Consider the following 22,441-nt stretch of genomic DNA (forward strand, 5'->3'; position numbering starts at 1 on the left):
TGACGTCTCTCCGCGGTTCGATCGATTGAACACTGATTGGTCGATTACATGAGAAACGACACATTTCAGTAAATTGTTCTGTATCTTTCAACTTTCCCTCTGATGTTCATTCATGTTTATTTGGTGCTGTAACTAGTAGTAAAGAGGAAGAGATGAAATTAGTTTTAATTTCGTAATATAACTGGCAGAATTTGAAAGCTGATACTTTGTTTCATATCAAAAGTAACAAGCTATCATTGGACGGGAGGCTTGCTACAAATAATGTTTAGTGAAGTTTTGTTCAACAGAAAATAGGCGATTTAAGAATTTATGTAATTTCATCAAAATATAAAGATGACTAATATCCATTTATCAATCTATGTGTCGTCCGAATTGATTCCAATGTGTGACATAAGCATGTAGATCAAGCTTGTTCTATTAAATGTTAGGTAAAATAGCCCCCCCCACCCAAGCTTGTAGCAGTGCATTCTGGGATTGTGTATATGTAAAAGACACATGTACAATACTTAACAATTTACAAGAACGCTTCTCTAGGCTATAGATCCTCTTTTCTCAGATGAAAGCTTAACATGCACAACTGTTACCGTAACTCTGGGATCAACAGCTGTGATTGGGGAACGCCTGTCACTGCGAGTCGGAGCGGATGAGTGTAAACAGAACGGGCCGCGGTGCACAGAGGTTTCTGTGAGTGTTTGTGATGTGCACGTGTGTGTGTGTGTGTGTGTGTGTGTGAGACTGAGGCACATCTGTTGTGTTGCAGCTGTTACCCTGAGGAAAGCGTTCGCATGGCCGACTGCCATAGACTCTCAAACCCTGCGTAATGAATTGCGTGAGTTGTTTAAGGCCCCGCCGGGCAGCAGTTGCTGAAACCATGGCGTATACGAGAAGAACGATGCCCTGGGGATTCACTGTGGCGTCTGTGATCGGAAAGGGTTTCTGATAGATTATAATATTTTACTTTGTTTGTTTGCAGAAGTATTGCTAAATATCACAGTTTGTTCAGTAGCTTCTGTTGGATCGGGTCAGAGATATTACATGTTTTTGTTTCTATCAATGGCGTGTCGTGCTGTTATTATTATTATTATTTTTACATTTTTGAAATGTTTTAAAACTAACTTTCTGCCACACCTGTCAATGGCCGGAGACTTGAGAACATTTATCAGCCATACATATTTTTTTCTGGCCAAAACACAGTTATTTCGGTTAACAAAATGTTAGATACCAGTGATAATGGTAACTCATATCAATTAAAAACATTATTAAAGACAGGTAACAGTAGTTTTCAGGTATTGAATAAAGAAATCCAATGTAAAATAACACTGGATTGTCTTGACTGTATACATTAACCAGATTAATCCTTATTAAAGTTACTAAAGTTATTTAGTCTGTGATTTTTGTTCTTTGTCCATTGTTGTTTTATTAACATTAAAAACACAGACAGCAACGGGAATATTCGGCTACTGTCACTTTAAGAGCAAATGTATAGATCCAATATACTGATACTGTTACACATCTTTCTCTATGGCCATAACTGACTATGTTTACTGGGATACTCGGCAAGTCTGGGCATTTTTTTTCATAATTTTTTTGGGTAATTTGGCCGTTCAAGTCAAGCTCTTTTTACAATACAGACTGTTTTCAAAGCAGCTTTACACTGATAATAGAAAATGAACGCAACTTAGATAGTTTTGGCTGTATAGCAGCTCTAGAAGAAAATCCTTTTCAAGCTCAAGTAAGTTTTTAATTGATTCATTTCTGTTGTAAAAATCATTAGTTATTAACTTAGGAGCCGCTTACACGACACCGTTTTAAAACATTTAATGTGTTCTGGCCGTTCATTTACACAACAGCGGTGAGGTTTAAAAGTGTCAAACGGTGAGTTACAACTTTTTGAAAGCGGTACCGTTATCATCTCCGTGTAAACTTCAAAAACGTGAATCTGTGAAAACAGTGACGGCATGCACATGCGTATTACGCGTTTGGTCTATAGGCATGTGCGTTTGAATGCGTATGTGTGCGGGCACTACTCTTTCTTTATAAAGTGACTTTGCCAATTACTCTTCTGGCCTGCGTAATACTACCCTGGTAATCCAGAGTTCTCGCGAGAGCACAAGGTGAATTTGCTCAGCGAGTTACTCTGGTGTCCAGTAATGATGCTCATTAAATATGCCCCTCGATCTGAGCTGCACCAATCACATCGGGTTATCTGATATAGGCGGGCCAGAGGCGAGATGACGACAGCGCTGTGACGTCGAAGTCATTAGTAAACATTGCAAGATGGCTCTGGATGAACACCAGTTGTTTGAAATGGCTTCAATGATCGAGTTAGACTTGGCTTTTTATCTAAAAGAGGAACAGAAGACGCCGCTCGAATCCTTCCTTTGCAAGAAGGACGTTTTTGCTGTTTTGCCGACCGGATACGGCAAGAGTCTAATCTACCAGTTAGCTCGGCTGGTAGCTGAGCATATGGGGTTTATTGTGATTGGTCGTAGTGGTATCCAATTGCGTGCAGTGAGATTTTCAAATGCATGCTTGGTGCTGCCTCTCGAGCTGGCCGAGCTTCATTAGTCGACGCCAGACCATTCATCTTTCAGATTTATGTCTGGATTTCCAAGCTACGCAGGCACTACTCTTTCTTTACAAAGTGACTTTGCCAATTACTCTTCTGGCCTGCGTAATACAGCGTTTTAGAGCGTATTTGAGTATTCACACACTGTCTGAGATGCAGCTTTCTGTTTCCGGCTGAATAACGAATCGAGTTCCCTTTCGCGTCTATTGCGCTTGAATATTTAATTTGCCAAGGCTTAAACTGATGTGACGAAGCAGCGCTGGTCTGTTCTGAGCGTCCTTCACATTTGTTCACGTTCATGTTCGCACAACATTGCGTTGTTAGATTTCATAAAAATATGACTAGCCATCTGGTGATTGACACTGTTTCATATTCACTACTCACCAATGCAGATTTTAACTCGCATTTGGTGCTTGGCGAGTGTTCATTTTAGGCCTAAAATTATTTATTTGTTTTGTTTTAATTATTATTTTTTTTAAACAAAAAAAACATAATGGTTACAGTTTTGTATTCATGATGGAAGTAAATTTCGGGCCAGCATTTCTGGAGTATTTTCAGGTATCCTGACCTGCATGTATTGTGTGGAAGTTATCGCTTTACCCCCCTATTACATGCATGGAAATAGTTTACACTGACAAAGAAAATAAGTTATGTTATGACCTAAACTGAATAAACACTGAAGCTTGAGCTGAATAATGGCACTGTTGTCTTCTGTACTGTAGAGCTGCTTCACGGCAGAATTTGTTTCATAATTGGTGAATTTTGCAACATTAACACAGTTATTTTCTTGTTTGTTACTATGAAGCTATTTAAACAATAATCTAAAGTGCTATAGAAATAAATGTGACAACAAAATGTGGTGTAGGATTTAAATTGCTAGTAAATTTCACAAATAATTACAAGGAAACAGCAAGTAACGCACTGAATTACACTGAAAAAAATGATTAGTTGAAATTAATCAAGTTTTTTATCGTAAGTGGTTGCATTCAATTGATTTTATCTACATTTAAACAAATGCATTAAGGTGAACTTACATTTTAGTTCAACTTAATGCATTTGTTTAAATGTTTTTTCAGTGTAGATGTGAAATTAAGTTGAAAGACTGAATTATTTTCTTATAAAACGTACTCCACTAATAATTTTTTTTTTTTTTACAACTTCGATAAATGGATTCTCATTTTTAAGTGTTGTACTTACTGTCAAATAACTGATTTTTAGTTTGACGAGGGACGAGTCTCCATTATTTCCCTTGGTAACTGAAATCGGTTTGTGTCGGCAGAGCTTAACTCGTGTTAAACCAGAACATTCCTTCAGGACTCGTTCACATGTGTGGGATGATCCTCAGGAAGACTCAATCCGACCCTGTTTCCTTCAGCTCTTAAACGTATTCATCTCTAACTTCTGCTGACTCGTTACAGTAAGGCTCCGTTGGTTAATGCTAGTTAATGCATTAACATGAACTAACAAAGAGCAATACATTTAATCTTTGTTAATATTAGTTACTAAAAATACATGTTTATGAGAGCTCAGGTGCGTTAAATAATATTAACAGATTTGTAAATGTTGAAAATCACATCAAGGAAGATTAATACATGCTTTAGAAGTAATTAGTCTATGTTAAATAATGTAGTTAATGTTAACAAATGGAATCTTGTAAATTATTGTCACCTACTGTAATTTATAAACTCATGCACTGAAAAGTATTCATGCAATTAAATGTTTAATTGTGTTAATTATTTATGTTAATAGAATGCTACTTTTGTTCTTAGTGCTTCATGCAGTTTTCTTCAAGCATATTTGAACTCTTAAGCTTTAAAGAATCTGTAGTGTAACAGCGCTTCTGTACGTCAGAACGGAGGCTCACTACTGGCCAGCATCACATGACCAGCGTCGGCCAATAGTGAGCCTCTGTTCTGACGTACAACCCAGAAGCGCTGCGCTGTTACACTCGTGAACTCACTCAGAGAAACACAGAAGAAAATGAAGAGTTGAATAAAGTCGTTATTTTTGTTTGTTTTTTGCGCACAAAAAGTATTCTCGTTGCTTGATAAACTTAAAGGGATACTTCACCTCTGGAAAGATGAAAGTGTATTTAAAATAGGTCATTTATGTAGAAGAAATGTGAAATTATTTTTGAATTTGGAGCCTTCTAGACTGAGAAAAGCCAGAAAATGTATTTTTGGCTTATGTGGATGAAAGACAACAACTCCCAGAATGCACTTGCTTCGCTGCCCTAGGAGGCCACTCCCAAGCCACGCCTACCGGTAAGAGCGCGCAGTTGAAAACAACAAGGCTAGGCTACTAGTGAGACTCCGTGACGAGTCTGCCCGGGATTTCGAGATCGCCCAAAATGTAGGGGAATCGGCTTTTGCGTTCTACAGTCGCCATTCATCATGTTTACTGTGGCGAGCAGGACGAGGCTGAGGGGCGCGGGAGAACGGCGCGAGGCCGGTGGCGTGATTACTGAGACGCACCGGTCTCGTATCTCTCACGGAGGAGCGGGAATTTTCTTAGCAATGCTATAACGCACATCAACCGATCACTTGTTTAGCGTTCATGTAAACACTACATTCAGATTCACCAATCGGAATGAATTCAGTTAGATTGAAACAAAAGGTGTGCATGTAAACAATGAATGGCGACTGCAGAAAGCAAAAGCCGAATCCCGGACATTTTGGACGATCTCAACGGCCGGACATGTCCGGGAAAAAGAGGATGGTAACCCCTACTACTCAGCTTTCTCCACAGAACAAGAGCCTGTTAGCTTAGCTTCCAAAGAAAGATGGCTGACACTATGTACATTCTGTGAGTGAGATCCCTCTATGGGCGGGTTGAACACATGCGGGACAGCTCCTCCTATTGGCTGTAGTCTCTCCCCTCTGGGCAAAAAATCCTCCAATGACGCAAAATGACGATTTTTGCGTCATCGGAGGATTTTTTCCAGACAAAAAATACATAAATCTCTCGTCTCAGGGGGACATGAGGGAAGGGAAGCACGGTAATTCGAAAATACTACAGGTTTTCTACTAATACAAAGCTTAATGCTAAATCCTGAAGTATCCCTTTAAGGTTGAGCCACTGGAGTCACTTGGACTATTTTAACGATGTCTTTACTAACTTTCTGGGCCGGCAAGTTTCACTAACAGAGAAGCCTATGGAGGAGTGAGACAGGTCTCAGATTTCATCAAAAATATCTTCATTTGTGTTCTGAAGATGAACGAAAGTCTTACGGGGTTGGAACAACATGAGGGAGAGTGATTACTGACAGAGTTTTCATTTTTGGGGGAACTAACCCTTTAACTTGAGATCACAAACTTCAATAAGACTTTAAACTCATAATCCATGAGGTGTACATAAATGAAACCCCCTTTTAAAGTGACAGGTTTATCTAGAATTGTTTCACAATGTTTTCTTCGCTGTTCCTCTCATTCTGCCCAGGCCTGATACGGTGTCTCCGGCCGGGAACATCCGAGACCTGGAGATGAACGAGAGGTCAGACTGACACCAGGTCAGCAGAACAAATGCACTGCTCAGATTTCACAGCTGAAATCCCGCTGATACTGTCAACGCACCGACACGTTTATCGGAAATGACCGCGGCGACACTCTCACGGTGGGATTTTCTCTTCCTCTGCCGCAACAATTGATGTTTAGGAAGGTACGCCCTCTCATTCTCAGGCCTGTTTATTTTTACTCCTTCACTTCGCTAACAATGCAAGAGTGTCGGTCAAGGCAACGCAAGCACACTTAAGAGGCAGCGAAGGAACAGATGTGGTCTTTGATGATAAAAGGGCAAAGGAAGAGAGCGACAGAGACAAAGAAAGACAGGAAGAGAGAGAGAGTGAGAGAGAGAGAGAGAGAGAGAGGTGATGAGCCGTGTGTGTCTCTATCCACTGATGGATAAAATAAGCTGTTTTCCAGAGTTAATAGTTGTTTATTATAAAATTCTTCTTCTTCTCATTTTATTATTTGTTCAATTTAGTTGCCACCTGAATTTAGGTTGTAATTGTTTTTATTCTAATTAAATTAAATAATTAAAAAATGTAATCGTAAAAAATAAGACATAAAAAAAAAAAAAAAATATATATATATATATATATATATATATATATATACATACACAGATGTAATACTTATATTTAAATACTTAATTATATATGTAAATAATTTTTTTATATTTTAACGATTTTTTAAAGAATATATATATTTATAAAATAAAAAAAATTATATAATTAATAAAAAATAATAATAATTATAAATAATAAATAAAATAATAAAATATGTATATATATATATAAACCAATATATTGGTGCTGTCAAATCAATTAATCACAATTAATCACGTGTGTGTGTGTGTATATGTATATGTATATATATATATATATATATATATATATAATATTATTATTATTATTATGATTATATATACATATATGTTTGTGTAAAAACTGTTCTTTTAAAAAAAAAAATTAAGATTGAGCTTGTTTAGCTTTAGTGATAAAGCACAGATTCTCTGATAATTCTCTCTTTGCTCTCAGACATGTGAGAGTCACTGTAGGAGGTTCATCAGGTTCCTCTGAGGCTGGAGAAATGAGAACAGCAGATATGAATTAATAAAACAGCCATAAGTCACAATCATGACAAACATTCACGAGCTCCCCAGCGTGATATCGAGCGCTCAAGTTTACACATGTGAGAGGTTATATTCTCCTGAAGTCTGTCACTTTGAATCTCATCTACATGCTATTTGATGACACGGCTAAAAAATACAGTGGAAAAATGTCTCCATGTGCGCATCAGGGAAACTGTAGATCCGTGTCTGGCATCAGTGGTTCTGCCGGAGAAACTGAGCAGTTCTTCATGTGATTCTCCCCGGAGAGGATTGGGTTCTCCGTTCGTGCTCATTTTCAGGAGTGTGTGTCTGAGAGGAACCATTGATTGTCCAGATGACAGATGCTGTGTGTCACACCGAACTCAACTGTTCCTGGTACAGCTGAGTGTGTGTGTGTGTTTGGAGTGGGATGATTGAGGTGGGACTTCTGGGAACGCAGTTGAGATGTATCCTATTCTTCTGTAATTCAGTCCTCGTGTGTTTACTGAAATGACCTACAGTTACTGATGTGTAGAGCTCAAAAATAATCACAACTTAACAGAATATAAAAACTCAAATTTAACTCGCTGTCTGAAAAATATATAGCCTATATATATATACATATGTGTGTATAAATATATAGATAGATAATCATTTAATCAGAATTAATAGCATCTAACATAAAAACTTTATATATATATATATATATAAACACACATATACACACACACACACACACACACACACACACACACACATATATATAAAATATTACTGTTTTTATATATATGTATATATATATATATATATATATATATATATACACATACATACATACATAAAGATTTAATATTATTTTTAAATGCTTATTTATTAATTATATAGATAAATTAATGTTATTTATATGTAAAAAAAATTTTTTTTAATTATTTGTAAAGTATATAAATATATGTAAATAGATATGTAAATATTATACATTAGATATTATTATTATTATTATTATTATAAATTATATATTATATATTTTTAAAGATTTAAAGATAATTTATTATTAAATATAAAATTAATTCATATATATATATAAAATTTATTCATATTCATATATTAAAAATAAACACACACATATATATATATATATATATATATATATATATATATATATATATATAAAATTAATTCATATATTAAAAATAAACACACAATAAACACACACATATATATATGTGTGTGTGTATATATATAGAATATATTTATATATATATATATATATATATATATATATATATATATATATATATAATATTCTAACGTTTATTTAAGGTAAATTAACATTGGCATACCCAACTGCACTATGATTTAAATTAAGTAGACCTAAATTAAATTAAATTAAATTAAGGAAAGCCATTCAAAGCGATTGTAATCAGTTGTGATGTCCGGTTACAGATGAGGTCTTCAGACTGATGTCTGGACTTACAGTCAATAACAGAGTCAATACTCACAGTGACTCTCCAACATCTCTACATCTTCCACGCGTGCACTATAACACGACCAGAACAACTACAGTCCGGGTGTGTTTCAAAACCTCTTGATCTAGACAGGACTTTTATTATCATGCCTAAAATGCAGTGTAAGTATGCGGTTTACTGGGTTATGAAACATGCCGCAAATAAAATGCATTGCTAAATGTTTGCTAGGTTGTTTTGCTTACTTATTGGCTCAAGTCAGAAGAGCTTATTGTTATGTGTTTGTCCAGATCATTAACCCAAAATATGAAGTAGTAAAGTGATGTTTGACTTGTCATGTTAATAACACTGAGGCAGCAGAGAGTGTTTATTGTGTTTACTCCGGATCTGTGGTGTGTTTGGCTGTTCAGACTGTAAATAACACGGCTCTGTCAGCGCTGTGAGCTCACGCTATTCATTTCAAGCTATTACACAGTTTAACCTTCACCGTACAGTTTGCTGGTTCTGATCATCCGGTGCGGGAGTCATTATTCTTGCCGCCGCTGTTACAATGTGACCCAAATTATCAGGGTTTGTGTTGAGACACAGCATTAATCTCAGTGTCCCGCGACTGGATCTCGACTCCAGAGAAACACACAATACCTCATGAGTGCTTCTGTCAAGGATAATAATAGGACAGTCAGTTTATAGCATCAACATGATGAGTTTTGAGTCTGTTTGTTTCCGGAGACGTCCAACCTGTGTCTCTCAGTGTTATTTTCTTGTGATTATTTCTTCCCATTTTTATTTTTTTTTATTACTAAAGAAAGGAATAGTTCACATAAAAATAACAATTCTTTTATTCACCCTTTATATATTGCAAACCTCCATGACTTCTGTAACCGGTCTTTCTAAGTCTTATGAAATGTTTGTGTGTGGAACGGACGTGGATTCAAGTCTTACTTGTCAATAGATTAATCTATTACTGATTCCATGTGGGAAATAGAGCAATTTTCAATATTTTTTATATTTAATAGTATCAACTTTTTTAGTATCAACAAGTTTTGGATTTAGGTTTCTGTCTAGAACCAAAAATCATAATATAGGACTTATTATACAAAAGCAAGTCTTGTAAAATATTAAAATCAGACTGATACTTCAATACGATACTTGTATTTGTAGAGAATCAGAATTAGATGCATATATGACAGTATCATCAGCATAAAGTTGAATGTTTTAAAATTAATGGTAGATTATTTACATAAATGGAAAAAATAAAGTGGTCCCAGTATTGAGCCTTGAGGCACACCTCTTTGTTGAATCAAATAAACAAAGATTTATTCCTATTTAGGACAACACATTTTCTATTATGCAAATAGTCATCTGTTATTGAATTAGTTTTATTATTCACATGCAGAAAACTGGGTATTAAGTTTTCTTTAGATTTTAGGTTTTATTTTCCTTCTAGGTTTTATATATTTTTTGGTAATATACCCTTTTATTGGGTTAAGTGACTAAATGACTTCAGAATAACTTATTTTTTATTTTTTTTTATACATATTAAGTCTGGTGTTATCAGAGAGAAGACTTAATTCAACATCCTTATAGGCAAACGTTCATTGAATCTGCTGCTGCTTAAAAAAAGAAAGAAATTTACCCAGCGCTAAAAGTGTCAATGAAAAGATGGAGATGAAAAATGAGACGTGACATTTAAAGAAAAAGATAAATATTACTTGTGTAAACTGAATATTTTCATTGTGTGTCACTTCCAGTCAAGCTATAATGTTTAAATTATACATGGTATATTATTACTATAAACAGACAAAACATTATAGATGAGAGTAATCATTACATGATAGTTTAGAGCATATGCACCGCTCACAAATAGCATATTTTCCACATATATTATATTGCACATGTATAATATATGGCAGCACTGCATCCAGACCATTAGTAAAGGAGAGCGAGGGGTCATTTAGTGGCTGGAGCTGCAGACTCTTATCAGCGCTGATTTACAGCTCCTGTCTCCAACACACAGCAGCGTCATTAATAGGGTGTGTGTGTGTGTGTGTGGTAACATCATTAATAGAGACAGTGATTAATTTCACACTGAACCCTGAGCAGCCTGAAGTGTTTGATTTATGACACACTGTGAGTTCAGCTCATTGACTCGTTATTTATGCTGATGACCAATTAGTGAGGTCAGCGTCGACTAATTCAAAATCCCGGACTGCTGAGTGAACCTGAGCTCGGAAGAGACTGGGACTGAATGCTGCTTCTCTATTACAGATGCCGAACAATACATTCTTGACATCTCGTATAAATGTGAGAGGTGTTGTAGGTGAAGGCCTGAAAGGAGGTATATAAAACCTGGATAAATATTAGCATTTTGTATGTATATGTTTAATATTTGTTTAAATCAGGGATTCACAAACTTTATCAGCCATTTGACCTGAAATATTTTCTTGAATTTCTTCAAAATTTTGTGAAAGTCGGAATGAAACGGAAGTTGTGATAGTCTTTTCTTCCTCGTTGTGAAATTTGAAGCGGCTTCTGAAGCAAGAACAAATGTGGGCGGGGCTCGATTTTTGTCTGTGGGGGAGTGATTGGAATGGTTGTGGTTTGCTATTGGTGGATCTCATGTGAGTGACAGGTTGCTCCGCCCTCGTCATCATAGAAGAGAAGCTGCAAGAGGAAGGGGAAGTTATTTTGTTACAAGATTACCAGGAACATGAATTATGATGTGCAGGGATACATCATCTATAATAAATACTGCATTGATTTCATGGTGACTTTAACGACACATTTGCATCTTCACGTTTCTTTTTTTGTAGCTGTAAGTGTTTTATTTTGGATCTTTTTTTTTTTTTTTTTTAGCTTTTTATCAACTCACAAACCTCCTGCAGGTCCTCCACTGACCACCAGGGGATTCGCAAACCTAATATCATCACGTGTCAATCAAATGCATCATACATCCAGATCTGGGATCAGTGGCGGTCCCGCAGAACGCCTGATCACCCAGCGGTCTCGTTTATGTGTTTGGCTGGAAAAGGAAATGAGAACAGCATGTTACTAAATGAGCTTAATTAACTAGTTCTGCTTCTAAATGAGCTTAATCATATTAATTAGGGCTGTGTAAGCACACCTGTGCAATCCCTCCTGCACACACAGGTGAAGAACAAACGCCTCATTACAGAGGAATCAGCCGAGAGTACATGCAGCTCTGTGTGTGTGTGTGTGTGTGTGTGTGTGTGTGTGTGTGTGTGTGTGGTAGATTAAGAGCTTTAGTGCGGTAAATGCAGGGTGTTATGCGTCTTTAGTGTGTTGCTAAGCAGTTGCTATGGTGTAAAAATCCTAAGTCACAATCATTTGGCTTTGCATTAAAGACCAAAAGACAACAGAATAGACAAATAAATTATTACTCTTTGAAGTTTGATAAAGTGGATCTTGTGTTTTGAATTCTGGAGTCCACAACCAGACTTTAAAGGGTTTGTTCAGCCAAAAATGAAAATTATCCCATAATTGACTCACCCTCAAGCCATCCTAGGTGTTAATGAGCTTCTTTTTTTAGCCAAACATAATCTGAGTTAAATAAAAAAATGTCCTGGCTCTTCCAAGCTTTATAATGGGAGTGAATGGTACCTGAGATTTTGAAGCCCTAAAAAGTGCATCCATCCATCATAAAAGTAATCCATGCGACTCCAGGGGTTAATTAAGGCCTTCTGAAGCGAAGCCATGCGGTTTTGTAAGAAAAATGTACATATTTATAACTTCATAAACTATAATCACTGGCTTCTGGTAGAAGAGTGACCCTTCGCAGGGTCGTAATATTTTTGTCATAATCCACAAATTTTACGAGGTGGCTAATTCGTACGAATTCATGCGACCTCACTCGTACGAATTAGTACGATTTTTGCTAAATCTTACATATTTTACGAGTTGCCCAATTCGTATAAATTAGTACGAATGACCTACCCCTGACTCCGCCCCTAAACCTAACCATCACGTGGGTTTCGACAAACCATCGAGTGAGTTCGAACGAATTAGCCACCTTTTAATCACTCGTGCAAATTTGTACGAATTGGTTGTGAGATAGCATTGCATAATCTATTATTACCCGTCATTTTAATTTTCACATTTTAATGATAATAAGCCATTTCATATAGACTCATATAAATAAAAATGTTGAAAGATACAGTCCAGCTTACCGAAATCCGTATCATGTCCCTCATTTAATCGCTCAATCAGTGTTTCAACCGCTTAAAGATTTAACGCGACCTCTGCGTAGGATGTACGAGTAGCGAAAGCTGAAAGTCGACGCCTCTCACGGTTCAAACAAACTCAAGCTCCTCCCACATTTCTCTTTAAAAAATCTCGTTTTAGACTTCTAATTCGTGACTGGCGTTTTGTTTTGCTCTATCCTCTGCACTTCCGCATTCGCCAATACGTCATGCGTCAGGACTCGGGTCAGAGGTCACTCTTCCACCAAAACTAGACTCACGTACGGCCGTTACCGGAAGCCAGTGATTATAGTTTATGAAGTTATAAATATGGATATTTTTCTTACAAAACCGCATGGCTTCGCTTCTGAAGGCCTTTATTAACCCCTTTATTAGCTGTATGGATTACTTTTATGATGGATGGATGCACTTTTAAGGGCTTCAAAATATCAGGCACATTCACTCCCATTATAAAGCTTGGAAGAGCCAGGATATTGTGTTTGGCTGAAGAAGAAAGTCATACACCTAGGATGGCTTGAGGGCGAGTTAATTACGGGATAATTTTCATTTTTGGTTGAACTATCCCTTTAACTATCTTAACCAGAACCACAATGCTTTACTGGTCCACAAGCAAGACCAAATCAGCAGGGTGAACCATAGTATCATCACAGTACTTTTCCGTAAGGAGAAACACAAAGACAAAGCCTGCAAGTGCTGCCAAATAATCAAGCACACTTGAACAACATTGATTAACCAACCACAAGATGACGGTTTAAAAATCCTGCGGTAATAAGGACAAACGATTGCGTGCGGAGGAACGAGAGTATCGATGGCTCAGATGGACAGGGCCAAGGTCACTCAGAAACCGTCTCAGCGCTTCTGCTAAATGTGATATCGGCGAGTATTGGCAAACTAGGGGCCGATGAACGAGAGAGAGACGGATTGATGGACTAAAGGTTGTCATTTAACAAGACGCTGCCATTTACTATTGATTCTTTGGCAAGTAGAAAGACACCAGCCTGTTAAACATGACCTCACAGTCTCGACCTCAGACGACACGGACCCGCAGACGCCCACCGGCCCACGCTGACCTTCTTATTTCATTTACAATTTACCAGCATTTCTTCTCATTTACTCTTTTTGTATTTTATTATGTTGGCTTGAGAAAGAACTTGTTGTTCTTCCTCTGAGACTGAAATTTCTGACTCTTAACTCCTAGAGCTTTTACTCTACAACCACCAAACTCGTCGCAGACCTTCAGACTGTTCTGACTCGCGTTGCTGTATCTTTTCTAACTTATCCAACTGTGGGAATTCCTGTATCGTACTTTAGAACAATCCCAAACTCCCATAAACTTTCATTGAGGGGTCAAAACTTTTATACAATAGTTCTTAAGCCCAGGACACACCAAGTCCTGGGCCGTCAGGCAGTTATTGTGCGTCGGCAGACTAAGTTTTCTCAGAGTGTTCTGCATCGTCGTCTTTTTTCCGGCCGATTCCATAGGCTATGTTGAATCGGCGTCGGTAAGAGAGGGAACTCTGATTGGCTGTTTAGCTTAATGAATGAGTCCGTGCACGAGAATAATAGCAAAACAGCGAGCAAAGAAGTCAAAACGGTACAGATAGAAGGCTGTTCTAATGTTACGTCATCTTACCTGAGTGTTCCTTGGCGAATATTTCAATATTAACACGAGCGGAGTGGAATAAAGAAAGTGTTTAGCAGGATTGATATTCAAAACGGTAAGCACGCACTGCTTTGTTTATGGTTTGTGTATATCTGCAGCCGGCAGTGTCGGTTTCCCTTTTTGAATGATGAATATAGACAGTCGGCTGTAGTTCTCTCGGTGTGTTCAAGTGCATCTTTTCCCCCGACGCAGGCGACGCGGCGCGACAACACAGTCGGCCTTCGCCAGCGCTAGTTCTTTGGCGTCGGTTCGGTGTGTCCCGGGATTTATAGAGTATTTAAGCTGTCTATCACTAGCAAAGCTTAACAACTAGCCTAGGACATGCTAAAAATCCATGTGTTAAACATTTTTGCTTGAAACATGTTAACAACATGTTAAATCACTCTAGCAACATGTTAAAAAATGCTAGCAATATGGTAATTCATGCAAGAAACATGTTAGCAATATATAAAACCATGTTAGCAATGCGTTAAAGGTATAGCGGAGGATGTTTTACTTCCTGGTGGGTAGTCTAAACTATTGGTCCTCCTAATTGTCAATCATTCTGGTGAATCAATCAAACTTTTCAAAAAGTGGAGAGGGCGGGTCTTATCTAAAATTTGGAAAGATCCTCCGCTATACCTTTAACTCATGTTAGAAGCATGATAGCAAAATGCTAAATCATGTTAGCAAAATCAGATGAATCTAATATCAGATGCCTGGCTATGCGAGGCTAAATATCGAGCAATGCCTTTGACTTTGAGTCTCAGATGAAAGGAAAGCCATGAGATGCTTCACTTGTTCAGAACTGGCCTTTACTTTCACATGAAAGTCTAATGGTGAAGTTACTGCTAGTAAGGTTAATTGGTGTAAAATCTTACGGAAGCACGAACTGTCCTATATCTGAGCCTTACCCTCTGAACTTTAACCTGGCATTACTAGTTTCACATTGTCTTCAGAAAAGCTTCAATTCCTGTAACTTATATTCTGGCCTATAGGACAGTATTCATCCTTTCTGCTGCCTCTGTTCTGCTGTGTAACGTGCTTCATCATCGTATTGTGTGTGTTATTGTGCACAAGGTCACCCTGACAGGCCTAATGGTGTCATTTATTCTCCTAATTGAAGTGGAGATCAGACTTATGACGGTCTCTCTGCTGGCATAATTAATTATAGTGTAATTATAAAGTGCTTTTTATATGAGTACATTAAGTATAAGATTAATATTTAAATTATCTGAGGGGGAAATGTAGTTTTTCCTTATAACATCACAAATAACCTTCAATTAAAATAAAGAGAGTTCAATATTTGAAGTAAAAGCAATATTTACCTCAAAAAAATCGTTTATGAACCCTTGTTGCATCTGACTTTCTGTTATGACTCTAGAAGACTTCAAATATAGAGCAAGAGTTGTGTGTACCTCTTTTATTATGCATTTATGGTGCTTTTTTTGGAGTTTGACAGGCCAAATTTAATTAATGCCAAATGTCTTGTGTGTTTTATTGAAGAGAAAAGTCATACGTTTTGGAATGACATTGGAATGAGTAAATGATGACAGAACTTTCGTTCTTGGATGAATCCAGGCTTATAAACTCTGTCAGCAGGAGAGTTTGTGGTGTAATATTTTGTATTCACATCACAGACAATGATACAACTTTAAAACGAGCTTTGATCCTTGAGCCAGGACGATACTGCAGAGATTTATCCAAAGTAAGAGATCATACATCAAACTCTTCATAGAAACACTTCTTACACTCTCTCTTTCTGTTGTAGAGCAGCAGGTGGTGAGATGCACCGCGTCAATGTGTGTGTGTGTGTGTGTGTGTGTGTGTGTAGTCAAACATCATTATTACTTTTATTTAGAGGTTTGTTCAAACCAATAACTTTCGGTAGACTTTTAATGATTTCTCAAATCATATATCAGATGCACCATTTTCCCCCGATGGACCATAAAACCCCCATTTACTATTTTCAGGCAAGACAGTAAGTGTTCACTACCCAAAGCACCCTATCAATGTCATAGGAAGCATCCAGAAAACGTCTCTGTCCTTTAAATTATACAGACATAACACGCTTGCATATACACAATGCCAGTCTAGCTACCATTTTGAAAAAGTAGTTCACTACATTAAAAAAAGGTAGATTGCGTAAGACTGCTTAGTATTTAAATGCTAAAGTTCACTCGCTTATTATTAAACTGTGTGTGCAATATTATACTATGTGCAACATTGCTACTTGGTTGAAAAACTAGCTCTTTACTTTTAGTTAGTGTGTGTTTGGTGTGAGTGAGCCAGAGAGAATGATCTTGTGTGTTTGACTTTGTCCGTGACTCTTCAGAGGAGGTTGGTGTGGGTGTCTTTTCCTTTCTCCACAGGAAGATGAGCCCGTCGTTTCAAACGTCACATTCATCTGTCAGACCGTTCGACCAGAAAGCTGATTTACGGTGTACGTGTGTGTGTGAGTGTGTGTGTGTGTGTGTGTGTGTGTGTGTGTGTGTGTGTGTGTGAACCGGGCTGTGGGTTAAGAGGAGGTCTGGCAGCCAGTGCAGGACATTTATCATCTCTAACTGCGACAGTCAGATAAGAGAAAATAACTCAGTCTACACACACACACACACACACACACAAACACTTACACACACACACACACACTCTCTCTCTCTCTCTCTCTCTCTCTCAGGTTTACTGGCCCTGTTTCAATGCATTTCTCTTTTAGACTTTGTTCCAGTTTAGTTTTTTGACCAGTGACCACACTGTTCTACACATCTGTGTTTGTTTATTAATGTTTTTTGCTAATTCAGTTAAGATTTGCACTTGAAAAAAACAATGTGCAACAAATGTGTAGCACGCTTTACCACGTTTAAATGAATTCCACGGCATTCTGTAGATTTTCCCTCCAAAATTGTCATTCTGTTGATTTTCCCTCCAAAACCAGCGATCTTTATATTTTCCCTCCAAAATTTCAAAACAACTGAAAGACTGCAGTTTTGTGTTTGTTGCGTGGCTCGTCTTGCTATGATTTATACCACGGTTTGGATTGTGTTGTTCATAAATCTGAGCAGACTTTTATTCTGAAAGAAACGGGGAAGATGAGAAGGCGTCTGGCGTACCTGAGAGACGGAGGGTTCAGGATCAGGTCAGTAGAGCTGCAAGGCAGACGCGGAGTGATGGATGTCCATTACAATGAGTTTCTCCCTGACGGCGCCCATCCCAGAGCCTGATGGATGATGGGAAGGTTCTTCAACCTGCTCCCCCTCACCCGTCTAGGACTTTAATATCTTCGCGCGAGCACGGCTATTGATAAAAGTCATATTTTAACATTGGCTGGGGTGTCGTCCATCTGAAAAATGGCCGTTGTGTTTGACAGCAAGGGTTGGGTGTGCAGAGACATGGGTGCTTTATTAAGCCCAGTGTTCTTTATGAATATGCATGTGTTTTGAATGTGCTCATAATGACGGCCAGGCATTAGTTCATCCAGAGAGATGTTTCTCACTTCATGCTGGAATCTGTTGAGCCCTTCAGCGAGTATGAAGCAGAGATGGTATAAGCCAGACAACGAAAAAATGAACAATGTGAAATTGCATATGGTGGCCATAAGAAACAAAGCCCTGCTTTTCAATGTATTTATTTATTTACTGGGTTAAAAGATAAATTAAATCATTTTATAAATGCATGCTTTTTATTGACACAATTGTCAACTCTTCTGTCAGTGTGTAAACAAAAACAAAAAAAACTATTTACATTAACTTAGGAATTAGTCTTTATTTATTTATTGTGGCGAGTCACCTGTATTGAACTACAGAAGCAAATGTTACAATAGTATTGATTTAACTTTTAAAATGTGCTATGTAACAGCTACAGTAGACTGTCCGTGGAGGTTTACAAATATATACAAAGTTCTGTTATGAAACTCTATCATGGAGGCTGATCGGTCCTTAACTCAATCTGCTTGCAATCATTCTCTATAGGGCACGGCTGATTGGTTCCTGCTGTATCAGTAGCCAATGAGCTCACTGCTCAACCATCAAATACTTGCTAAGCATTAGCAGTTGCAGCGCACTTTCAGAAACCCTCCTCCTTCCCCAGCTCCACCTGTATAGATCTGCTACTGGTTATTCATGTATGCTATATTACAGGAGCAGCACGTCTTGCTCACAGCAGCGTGTCGTGTGTGTATTGGCAGTAGCAAGTCTCTTACTTGCTCTTCAGCTGCAGAAATAACAGCAGCAGCGTAGCAGATCTATTCTGTCGAGACCAAACATATCAATATTGTCATATCCATTACCATGCCAAACACTCTGAGAGTTGTCATGACAGAACTGATTTAGTTTTTGAATGAATCCAAGATAAGAGTAGTCTCACCACGTTTTGCCAGACCTTCAAACTGACGATCTGGACTCCATAGCAGCTTTCATTGGCTAAGGACAACCCAGAAGCTGTCTGACTGACATGTAAAGCAACCAATCACAGTTAGAGTTCGCTTTGTTCAGCGTCATGTTTATGGGCGTGAACATTTTAAGTCGATGTCCCTACAATAAAACTGTTGGACGTGGACGTATTTTAAAGAGTCTATGCTGTGAACTTTACATACTTTTGAAAATCCAGTGTTCGGAAAATCCACACAGAGGGCCCTATCTTCACCCGGTGCAATGCAGCGCCAAGCACAACGCAAGTGTTTTTTGCTAGTTTCAGTCCGACGCAGTTATCATTTTCACGTCCTGCGCCACGTTGTTTAAACAGCAAATGCATTTACGCCCATTGGCATGCTGGTATAAAAACGAGGTGTGTTCTGGCGCATTGTTGGCGCATTGCTATTTTGAGGCAACAGAAATAGACTGAGCCATTGACCAACTGAAACCTGGTCTTAAGTCAATTTTATTTTATTTATTTTTTTAAAGCTGCAGTCCGTAGCTTTTCCTCTTTGTCGCCATCTCTGTTTGAAATCTGCAATTGCAGTCCTTCGCGGAATTATCAACTTTACGTGAGTTGTGCCTCGACACAGCTCAGCGCGGATGAACACAATGTTTTGAGGAGAATGTGTGTCTCTCCGTCACCGTGCCGGTGTGGATACTGTCATTCAGAATCACAGATTATACTTTTTGGAAGTATGACCAACATAAGAGTTTTCACCGGAAAATGTCATCTGAACAAGTAACATCCACTTTTGTTCTGAGCAACTAAGGGGAAAAAGCATTGCAGTAAATTGCGCTGATTAAATCTAACGATCGCTCATCATATCACGTCAAACCGTGCAAATTATACTTTGTTCTCAAATTGTTAATGTTACATTATCAGCATTGCGTGACATTTAATGCCCTTCCGATATTATCCTTGTGTTCGCATGAGCCGGTGTCAGTCTCTCTTTAGTTCTGTAGCCGCTCCGAAGTCCGAAGTCTTTCGTGTTTTACAGCGGGTGAATCTCCAGCTGGTGATCGTCGTTTGAACCTTTCTGGATCCGCCATCAAATTAATAAGTGTAATTATATCCAGTGCTGTGAGAAAAGGCTATAAATCTCCAGCATCCTCACACTCATAGCCGACTAGCCGAGACTCTTCTTTATGTGGACAGATGTGACGTAACGTGGACAGATGTGATGTAACGACGCAAAGACATGCTCGAATTTCCCGCGGAAATCCACCAGTCCCACTGGAATTAAAAACATTATTACAAGCGTACCATTTTGAGTCGAGCTACGGCAAGCAGAGAGTTCTGAACACTGGCTGGTGATGCACTTGCTCAAAAATTTATTTTGGATAATTTTGAACCCAAAAAAGTTACGGACTGGAGCTTTAAAAAGCGATTTTAGTAATGTGCGCGTGCGCCTATAGGAGGGTCCACAACACGCGTACACTCTGGACGCACAGCAGCACACAAACATGCCAAATATTGAACTTAAAAATATTATTATTGTTCACATAAAGATATGGTGGAATCCGGCTTGTCCCGTCGATGGTCTACTTGCGCACTTTTACCTCGTGCACGAGCAGATCTGTTTGCGCTCTGGAGACACGCTCGGTCTTTCCACTATCAAATTCCGGCGTCATGTAAATAGCGAATCCGCCATGGCACGAGCGCAACTGGCATTTAAAGGGAATGGGAGATGAGAGATGAGACTCTGATTGGTTTAACGCAGGTAAATCCCAAAACACACCCATTACTCATGAGAATAGGGACAACCCTTTTAGACCATGCGCCGGGAGCACCGACCATTTTTCCCGTCGTTAAACTAGCAAAAGTGGATTCAGACGCGCCCTAAGTGCACTTGCGCCCTGCCCTGTAGACCATGCGCTTAGATCGTTAAAATAGGGCCCAGAGACTCTTTATTCATCTTTTCTGTCATATGTGCTTAATCTCTCTCTAATGAATGTATTGATAACCAGTTAATTCAGTCGGCTGATGATTTTTCAAAGTAAAACGAAGGGTTTTGATCATTAATCAAGCGCAGAAATGACACTGAATGTAGTTGTGAGTGATTATAAGAGTGCCACTCTCTCTCAAACTATAGTATGTCTGATATTTTCTGCAGACGGTAAAGATAAGAGTTGTTATTAATGCAGGTTTTTTTTTTATTCAGTGCCCTGATGAAATCTAATCCTGTCATCAGGGCAAAGCAATCACAGTACTGCAATTCAATAAAGATTTGTTAGACAGTTTAAATATGGGGTTAATGGTTATGTTTTGCTCCGAGAGCTTCAAATTGGCTTGCATTCGCTCGTCTCTTCAGGGAATCGTTAGGAATATTTATCTCTTTTCTCTCATAATGGCTCATTACTTTATAGTCACTTCACGCTGGTGTCTTAAGCACTCAGATTAGTCATTTTCAGTAATTTTTCTGTATTATCTGTAATTTTACTTATAACTTCTGGTTGTTTTAGTCTCCCACAACAGTTTTTTTTTTTTTTTTTTTTTTTTTTTGCAGATGGTTTAGAAAAGTGACCACAAACCTTTCCTCAACATGTTGAATATTCATGCATCTAATACTTATGTGTTTGAACTCAGCATGATTAATAGTAAGAGTGACGCTTGGCTTTTCAAACACCACTAGAAATAAGAGGCGAGACACTTGCATTCAAATGCATCATTCTCAATCATTCAATTCCCTCTGCAAAGAAATGTTGGTCTATATGGCCTTTTCTGTGTTTTGCTTGTTAAATTGAATCGTTCACACGCCCCCAGAGGAGATGTGGAGGGCAAGTCTATTCTTCTTCCAAACTGCTGTTGTGCACAGACTCACTTTATTGATGCTCGCCAGAAACGCTCAACACACAACCATTGTTTACACACACCTGACTGATTAATAGTCACGATTTAGCGCCACAGAGTCATTTTCATTCCATTCTTTAACGTCACCTTTAATAGATTGAAGGCTTGATTATTGCAACGTTTGTCTATAATTAGAGGTGTTTGCTGAAGCAGGCGTAATTATTGCATTGCTGATACATAAAAATGAGGCATGCATTTTGTCTGTGCAACAATAATAATGTTTATATATATATATATATATATGAAGAGTTCAGATGCAAAAGCCTCTAAATGCCATCTGAAATTTTCTTATAGAATGATCATTTTTATCAAGCTTGTATATTTAAGTTCAGTAATTTCACTTAAATTACAATTAATAGGTAATCTTCATTGCCATTTAAGTGAAATTATTTAATTTAAATATACGAGCTTGATAAAAATGATCATTCTATAAGAAAATTTCAGATGGCATTTAGAGGCTTTTGCATCTGAACTCTTCATATATATATATATATATATATATATATATAAACACACACACACAAATATTTAAGTATTTGAGAGCATAAGAAGGCCAACTCGATTAAGTAATTCTGGAGTGATTCATGGGAGTGGGTGGAGCTAAAGAGATCTTGTTTAGACTCTCTGATTGGTGGAAGTTTCTGTACAGCATCATGAGTAATGTCTTCTTGCGCTTGGCCCCGATAATTGCTGCTTG

At 37.9% G+C, this 22,441-nt stretch overlaps 1 long non-coding RNA gene across 4 annotated transcripts in view; it reads left to right on the plus strand.

The window, feature by feature from the left end:
* Nucleotides 1-22,441, plus strand: part of LOC309485576 — an 83,934-nt gene that overhangs the window by 47,328 nt on the left and 14,165 nt on the right. For 2 of the 4 annotated variants that reach the window (XR_014201226.1, XR_014201228.1), the window contains exon 3: nt 6,008-6,077. The exons of the other annotated variants lie outside the window; for them this stretch is intronic. This is a non-coding gene — a long non-coding RNA (uncharacterized lncRNA). The remainder of the gene's footprint in view (nt 1-6,007; nt 6,078-22,441) is intronic. 4 annotated transcript variants of the gene reach the window in all.

This window comes from Leuciscus leuciscus (genome assembly GCF_965113295.1).
Source record: "Leuciscus leuciscus genome assembly, chromosome: 21".
Classification (NCBI taxonomy): domain Eukaryota; kingdom Metazoa; phylum Chordata; class Actinopteri; order Cypriniformes; family Leuciscidae; genus Leuciscus; species Leuciscus leuciscus.